Source organism: Plectropomus leopardus, chromosome 9 (genome assembly GCF_008729295.1).
Source record: "Plectropomus leopardus isolate mb chromosome 9, YSFRI_Pleo_2.0, whole genome shotgun sequence".
NCBI classification, from domain to species: domain Eukaryota; kingdom Metazoa; phylum Chordata; class Actinopteri; order Perciformes; family Serranidae; genus Plectropomus; species Plectropomus leopardus.
Window position 1 is genome coordinate 27,542,437 of NC_056471.1, and position 8,491 is coordinate 27,550,927.

Here is an 8,491-nt window from a genome sequence, read left to right on the forward strand (position 1 = left end):
AAGACATCTTTAAGTTGGGTTGTCCACAACCCAAAGATATTCAGATTACATCGGTTAGCAAATTGGTTGGTAATTAATGTAACACTTACAGCATATCTATTAATAGACTAATCGTTGAATTAAATATATTTTTTTAACGTTACATCATACTGGACAGTCAGTGGTCTGCAGATGTTGAAATATGGCCAGAAACTGAGTTTCCTTTCATACATAGACTGCATGTATCTTATTTAAGCATTAAAAAGTCCACAAAACAAAGCCTGAACACAATAAACAAAGCCTTAAGGCACCCAAGCAAAGCAAAGTGAAGACAAGTTCAGTCAAGCAGTCAAGATGGAGTCACAAAGTAGTCTAAAACAGTCCAAGGTACAATTTCACCCTTAAATATAACATAACTAATACAAAATGCCAAATACGTGTCCAAGTTTTAACTCCAGAATTCCATTTTCTCGCTGAATTGCTGAGGTCCATTTGCTACACTTCTCTGTAGCCTTCGGCAATCTGTAAAAACCTAAGCCTCGCGTCCTTCTGAATTCATTTGTTCAGTCAATTGCACAACAACTCTTTAACATTTAAGCAGTGTTTTGTTTTTCTTTTCTTTTTTTGTAACAGCAGCACTGGCAGATGCTGAATGTTTGTATCTTTGTCACACAGCAAACAGAAACTATAATGACACCTATATTTTTCCTGCCTGCTTGCATAAGAGCTTATATGAATGCATGCTACATTCTTTCTTGCACAGTTAGTAAAGCTTTATTTATTGAGAAAATGCCATTGAGATCATCTTTGGAGAGGGTGACCTGAGTAAACATTATGTAATAACAAGATCATAACAAGAAAAGCTTGCTGACAGAGATGTGAATACTTCTGTTTCTATGAAAAATGTATCTAAAGTACTACCCTGATAATGACTACCAAAGGGGAAAACAATCCATATTTTAAGTCTTATGTTTTGGCCCCCAAAGAATCAATACCTGTGGAAGCCCTGAGAGGCAAGTGAAGAAAAAATCCTGGTGATCAATTTTCTAAGTCTAATCTAAATTGTTTTCTCTCCTGTGTTTATGGCTGGAGAACAGGTGAACTAGAGACTATCAGCACTGGGATCACTCCCATAAAGTAATGGTGGGGCACATTTGGCCCCTTCCCTACTTTCAGCCGCCTTGCTCGAACAACACCATCTTCAAACTCAGCCTTTATCTTTAGCTTAACTAACAAACCTTTAAATGTTCGTGACTGCATCTTGTATAATTGCGACGCTATCGCAATGACAAAACCTGTCCACAAATGGACAACGAGCCATATCAACTACTTAACCATGACGACACATAGACTCATGTCTGATGCAATATTGTTGCAGCTGGTAAAAAAGGTTTCCTTGAAGTTCATTACATTTCCGTTTAGTTTTTTCCAATCGGTGTAAACAGGACCAAAAGCATTAATGTTTTCTTCCAGGTGAATTTTGATTATTCCATTCCTTTTAAACATAAAGTAAATACGGTAAATAAAGGAAACACTGGTAATACTACTGTAATAGTGTAATGTATTTTGATCTGCGCTACTACTAGAAAACTAGAAAAAAAAGGCTTCTGGGCTTCTGTATCCTGTTTTGTTTTGGCTTATGCACTTATTTGGTCAATATCTGATCTAAATTTTTATTCAGCAGCAAAAACACCATGAACGAAATGTAACTTTAGTGCTAACATTTGTGAGCTAACTTTAACTCCTCAAGTGAAATACATACGGATGAGTCCTCCTTATTGTTGTGAATTACAGATGGCTGTCATCACTGAAGGTACATAACTATATATACTAACTCAAAAGTTTTTAAATGCCTTTTATACACATTTGTGTGCTATATGATGACACGCTCCACTGAGTATCGCACTACAGAAGTTGACAGCTTGTCTCCTAGCAACACCAGCCCTTAACTGTTCAGCAACTGTTGCAAAGGGAAATGCCCACCCACAGGCCTGAAGCTTGGACGCCGTTTCCACGAGTATGTCCAAAAACTGTTTCACTCCCTTTTGAGAAAATGAAAAGTTTGCACAATAGCTGCAGAACAGTTTAGTTCATATTTCCACAATGCAAATTTAAGCTTTACCTACAGAATTACCACCACGGAGGGATGCAAAATAGCTTTAGATGCTACTTGTGACACAATTCACATATTCAAGCATGAGCACAGCAAATACCTACAAGCACTTACAAACACACACACATACACACACACACACACACACTGGATTGTTATATATCCACATGGAACCTTGAATGCTACACTGAGCTGATCGCCCTCTGTAAACAAACCTCTGTCTGCTGCATTCAAATGTCACACGGTCTCACCGGGACGCTCTCTTTAACTGACATATGTCACCCTCCAATTTGCCAGTGGCCACTTCTGGCTATTTTCTCTTCTGTTAATTGCTCCAGGCGCTCGCTACCATCTTGCTTCTTTTTCTCTGGGATTAGAGGGGCACAGGGCCCTAAAGATGTACCAGCCTCCCCTGATGAATAGACAGCAGCAAGAATATAAAACAGACACACCAGGGAGTCCTATGAGTGACACGTTCATAAATGTCATACAAGTATGCATCAAATACGCAGTCTTGTGCATCAAATGGAGATTTTGAATGGTACATACAGAAGTAAAATGTTACATTTTCAGCTGATACTTTGTATGCACTTTCCCTTTTATCTGGTGCTTGTGGACAACCTTGATCAGACAAATGATTTCATCCGGTTACCGCTCTGTACAGTGACAAAGGACAAAGAACACAGAGGCGTGGTTGTCAAGGCAACATAGTTATAGAAGGCAAAAGGCAGATGTGTGCGTACACACACTCACATACGCACTCGCTCACTCTTTGTCAATGACAGCTTCGCCTGGCTTGAGGATATTCAATCTGTGAGGACTCTGGCAGCGTTACAGTATTGTCATTAGAGGCGATGGCAAGGGCTACGTGCAAGGCTAAAGATACGGCCACACAGCACAGGGGACTCAGGGGCGGGGAGACATGACGCACAAAAGGCACAGACTCACAAAGGCGCTATCTGTACAGCATGTTGCAGCCACCGACACAAGTGTGTGGTACACGTGCAAGGTTAAAAAAAAAACAAAGAGTTCTGTTTGTGATTTGAGACACCAAGTCATAGAATAATTGATGTCATGAAACTGAAGTGTCAGCTCACTCAAATCAGAACAATCTTTTTCCTACTTATCTCGAGTGGTTTCAAGCAATGCAGCACATTTGCCCCTGTGCTTTCAGGTCTTTACCAGTACAGTTCAAGTAAGTTTATGTGAATGGAATCTGTAAGTATTCATGCTTACATGACAAAAATAAGTCCTGAACCACTCGTTCAAGGTTACATGATCTACATAAGGCTGAATTCTTTGATCGTTGACTTGGTAATCGGTTCCAAAATCAGTGTTTGAATCGGTCATTCTCCTATATCATTATCCCAAATACCCAAATAGCCAATAAAATAAGAAATGGTAATCTAACATGAGTCAATATGCATCAAAATGATTAGTTATTCTTAGACAAGGACATTTAAACTATATTGATAGGCATGGTTTTATGAATAAGTTTGACCACCAGTAACAGGATTACAGCTGCACTTACTAACACAGTGACACTTAACTAGCATAATGCTGAAATTCTTCTTTATTTGACTCGACTGGCTTCTGTAATACTTAAAAAATGTACAAAGATCTACCCCAGAAAGTCAATCGCCAGATATGCCAAGTAACTGGCATATCATAAATCTACAACAAGCTTGTCAAATCACCTGAAAACTGTAAGTGACAGCTCAGCAGACTTGCTAAATATCCTTTTTTTGCCTCTGTGTCAGAGACAGCCTTGGCCAAAGGCATTATATTTTCGGGTTGACTGTCCGTGAGTCACATTCTTGTAAACACAATATGACGAGAAAGCCTCGAGGGAATTTCTTAAAATCTGGCACAAACATCCACTCAGACTCAATGCTGAACTCATCAGGTATTAGTGGTTAAAGATCAAGGTCAGTGTGACCTGATCTGTTTCATTCTTGTGAAAAATACAATGAGGGAATTTCTTCAAATTTGGCACAAACGTTCACTTGGACTCAACAACAAACTGATAAGATTTTGATGGTCAAAGGTCATTATGACCTTGCATCTATCCTATTCTCCTGAACGCAACACATCAACAGTTAAGAATGAACTGATTTATATTTGGTGGTCGAGAGTCAAAACTCAAGGTCACTGTGACCTCACGCACGTTTTTAGACGTAAAACAAGAATTAATTATTTTTCAAATAATTTAATTAGATTTTTGGACAGATACTGAATTGGTAACAACACTAGCAAGTACTCTCATTAAACCAGAAGAAATTTAAATAATGCTCTATGACTGTAGTATGAAAAAAAACAGTGAGGAGGGCACTTTCAGTTTTTTTGTTTTTGGGCATCTTTTAAATGCCTGTGTGTCCCTCTGATTATTGTGTGTCCTCTCTCTAAAATTGGATGTTTTTGTGGGACCCTGAACATGGCGCAGGAGGCGGAGCCCTCCATGACTGTTCTTCCTCAACAGCAGTTTGTCATTTGCAGGTTGGATAATTGATCTGTCAGTCTACTCACAACTGATCAGATCATATCGATGGATGAGAGGAGCAGTTTGTGAGTGAAAGTAAATTTTTAGACCCAGCAGAATGAACAGTTAAGTTTGACTTTCGATGCGACTGTTCTGCTGCTCCATCTCTTCCCTAAGTGTGCTATAAATAACTCAAAGGTAAATATATTCCAATAGTGCTCCTAACAACCAGCACAGCTCCAAAAATCTATTTGGGGCAGCAGATGATTGATTAGTGGCTGCTCGCCTCAAATTAATGACTGTGTGTGAAACTCTGATATCAAACGTGCAATAAGCAAAATTATGTATTCATTGAAAACATGTGCTTATTAATGATAAACAAATGTTGTCCAGGTGGCATTATGTCTCTAAAAACATATCTGAAGTTGACAATTAGCAGTGTATAAATATACAGGGCTGCTGACTCTAAAACTGACTCTTAACGTGAGACCAAAACGCAGGTTCTGATATCAAAACACACTTTTGAGCCAACTGTCCTCCTCTGGAGTTTTTTTTTCTTAAAGAGGAAAACCTAAACATAGATCTCATTAATAAACAACCACTGCGGCTGTCATTCTTTTTGTAAGAAAAGTTTGCAAGCTTTTCTTTTCAGAAATATAATAATCCAATACTTTTAATGAAGATGCAGAAAAATGCCGTTTACCACCAATAGCATTAGTAAATCACAATAGATCGTACATATGCTACTATATGCAGTAGCACTGTCTTTTTCTCAGTGACCCGGCTCTCCATAGTCTTGCATGAGACATCCACAAGGCAAAGTTTCTCAGCACCCATATTTTCTCGCTGCCAGTATCCTTTTTCCCCTCAGCTGCTGTTTGCAGTTTCTTTGACCCTTGCACTGTGCACCATTGGCTGTTTGCAATGCTAATGTTTAGGAATAATCTTAAAGACAGTGGAAGTCACACTGGTTAAGGTCAGCTAAATTCATTCTACCCCATTAAAAAATGACCGTGGCTCACACTGAAAAACAGATCCTTCAAAACTTTTATTCTCCCCTTGAGTAGATTTTTGTTTGAAGTTGTACAGCCATACAGTACTCTGTGTAAATGTATGCAGGTCCACACATATACACACTAACTTTTGAAGCAAGTGAACTTTCAAAGAGTTCATTTAGTCCAAAGAGTAAAGATGCAAGTAAGCAAGTGGATTGAGCTGTGCTCTCTCATATCGATCTTGTTAATTTGCCTTTTGTTACTCCACTGCTGAGGTACAAAGTGAAACACTCACAAATAGGGGAAGTTAGTCAGTTTGTTAGGAACTTCATTGTGCGCAGTGTGGAAAATTGCCTCTGGCTTAACTACACATCATTAAAAACAACACAAGACTTGATGAAAACAAACAGAATACTGTAGCATCATCACACAAGATTTAAAAGACTTCAAACACTTGCAAGAGATGGTTGCATTGCGTTTACGGCGAAGACACAAGTATTAAGAAAGCGCAAGAGATTTGTTGTTTCAAACCAGACTCAAACACACAAGAGGACTCGCTCAAAGTTTGACTAGTTTGTAAAATACCACATCAGGGTCTGTCTAAAAGCTCAACATGATCTGAATCCTCAAGCCTCTTGTTTTTTCACAAACAACTAAAATTCAAAACTTGACTCGTATATGAAAAGGAAAAGCAGAAAAACCTTCGATTAGAGAATCTGCAACCAGTGATTGTTTGGTATTTTTACTTAAAAACTGTTAACAGATTCCAAAAAATAGTCAAAATTAATTTCCATTTGATCAGCTAATCTATTTATTAACTACTTGTTTAGGCCACAGGTTTCCTTCCTGGAGTGTTCTTCTATTAAAAGCCTATGAAATATGTACGATTGTTAAAAATGTGACAAACACATAATACAGAGAATAATGTAAAAAATTCCAACATATTCTCAACAAAAAACTCATCTCCGCTGCAATATTCATATATATTTTAATTTGAAAAATGTGCTCAAATTGTGTTCAAATTGCTTGTTTTATAAAAACTTTCTGAAGTTATTGTGTTTGCTATTTAGAGAAATCAAAAAAGATTGAAACATTTCTTGCACTTTTCAAAATACTTTGCATCATGGCAAGCCAGTGTAAAAAAAAAAAAAGATTATTGTAAAGTAATATAACTTATCTAATGACTTTCTTGCAATGTCTTTACTTTATTATGGAGACAATTATAAGAATATAATAAAATGATTTTTTTGTTCCATACCACAGCCTATCACCATTATTCTGCAAATAGATGATTGCCATGAGGCTGAAACTATGTTCTGATGTAACCTATTATTTGATTGTGAATAATTTAGTTTTCAGTGTATAACTTGGCTGCTAAATGATTCAGCCTGGACATCAAGGTGAATTCATGGGCTTGACATGGACATAAATTCATGTGGTGAAAAGGTTAATGCTCCTGATTAAGGTCTACGTCTTTTATATTACTGCTTTGTTATACTGAAGGCGACCTTAATTGTTTAGTGGCCAACTAACAGTCTGCTGCAGTGTATAATGTTTTAATGAAAGTCTGGATTTTCTGTGAACAATAAAATCTGTTTATATATAAATATCTTCTGTAGATTTAAACATAAATGAAAAACAGCAGTTTTTGTTTAATGTCTCATATCAATTCAAACCAGGTATTTACTTTACAGTGCGTCATATTAATTCTAGTTTTATAATCAAAGCTGTCCATTATTACTGATTGCATCCATATTTAAAGTGACTCATTTCCAGCATCAGTGTGCATAATTATTACCAGCATCATGTGCATTACCTCAAAACCTCAAATTAGCAAGATAGTCTGTATAACATGGTCGCAAATACTCATCCCAAATTATCAAATCACCAGAATAAATGCTTGTATTGTATGTTTCTGTAAAACACAGTTATATTACACTTGTACATTTCATGTTACATTTTTAGGTTTTACATGTAGAGTATATTTTGAAACAACGAAAACTGGTTAAGGCGTTCATAAAAATCACTTAGTTATGGGTTAGGAAAAGATCATGTTTTGGCTTAAAATTCCCTGTTTGGTGGCCACAATCGTGACTGGAAATGTGTCTTTGAAAAATACCCTCTGTTGTTGTTTATTGGTCTTGAACAGTGATTCGCTGGTGTTTGCTACTGTCAAGCAGCTGTCTCGCCTAGGTGTCACGCCACTCACCATGCCGTCTTCCTGATGAGAATTTCATTTCCTATACATGTAATCTAAACACTGCAGTTCAGAATGATGATAATTTGCATATTAATAAAATATCCATGGTTTGCAGAAACGCACATTGCCAACATTTATTCTGGCGACTGGGCTGTCTCAGAGGTTATTTGCTGTTGTGGTTGAATGACAGGTGTGGCAGTGAAGGTGCAGCAGGGCCAAAGGCAGAGCTGTAGCTGTATTAGCAGCAACTGCTGGAACTAATATGCATCGAAATTGTTGCAGACGAGGGGCCATGCAGCTCAGTGGAGTGCGATTTAAAAAAATTGATCTGACAGTTCTTACTGTGATGGTCAGATATGTTTTAGATCAACAGTAGAAGCACCTGACTAAACTACATTGAAAATATTGTCCATATTTTGGGGGACTTTTATTCAGAAGTCTCTAAAATTACTGTTATACCAATACTACAACTAGTGACAAAGTAAAGATGAAACAAGAGAAATTCTCTGAATAAGGTGCTGGAGCACCACAACAGCAGGGATGGACCGTATTGATGTACAAACAAGCGCAAATTCGCAATAGCTATGACCACAAACCAGCATGCATCCACATGTAGACCCCTTTTGCCCATTCCATGAACAGCTTATCAGCTGTCCTTTGGCCAATCTTTCCACAAAATCTTGTGCAAGTCTGTCAATCCATTTGGGAGGTTATGCATGTTTTTG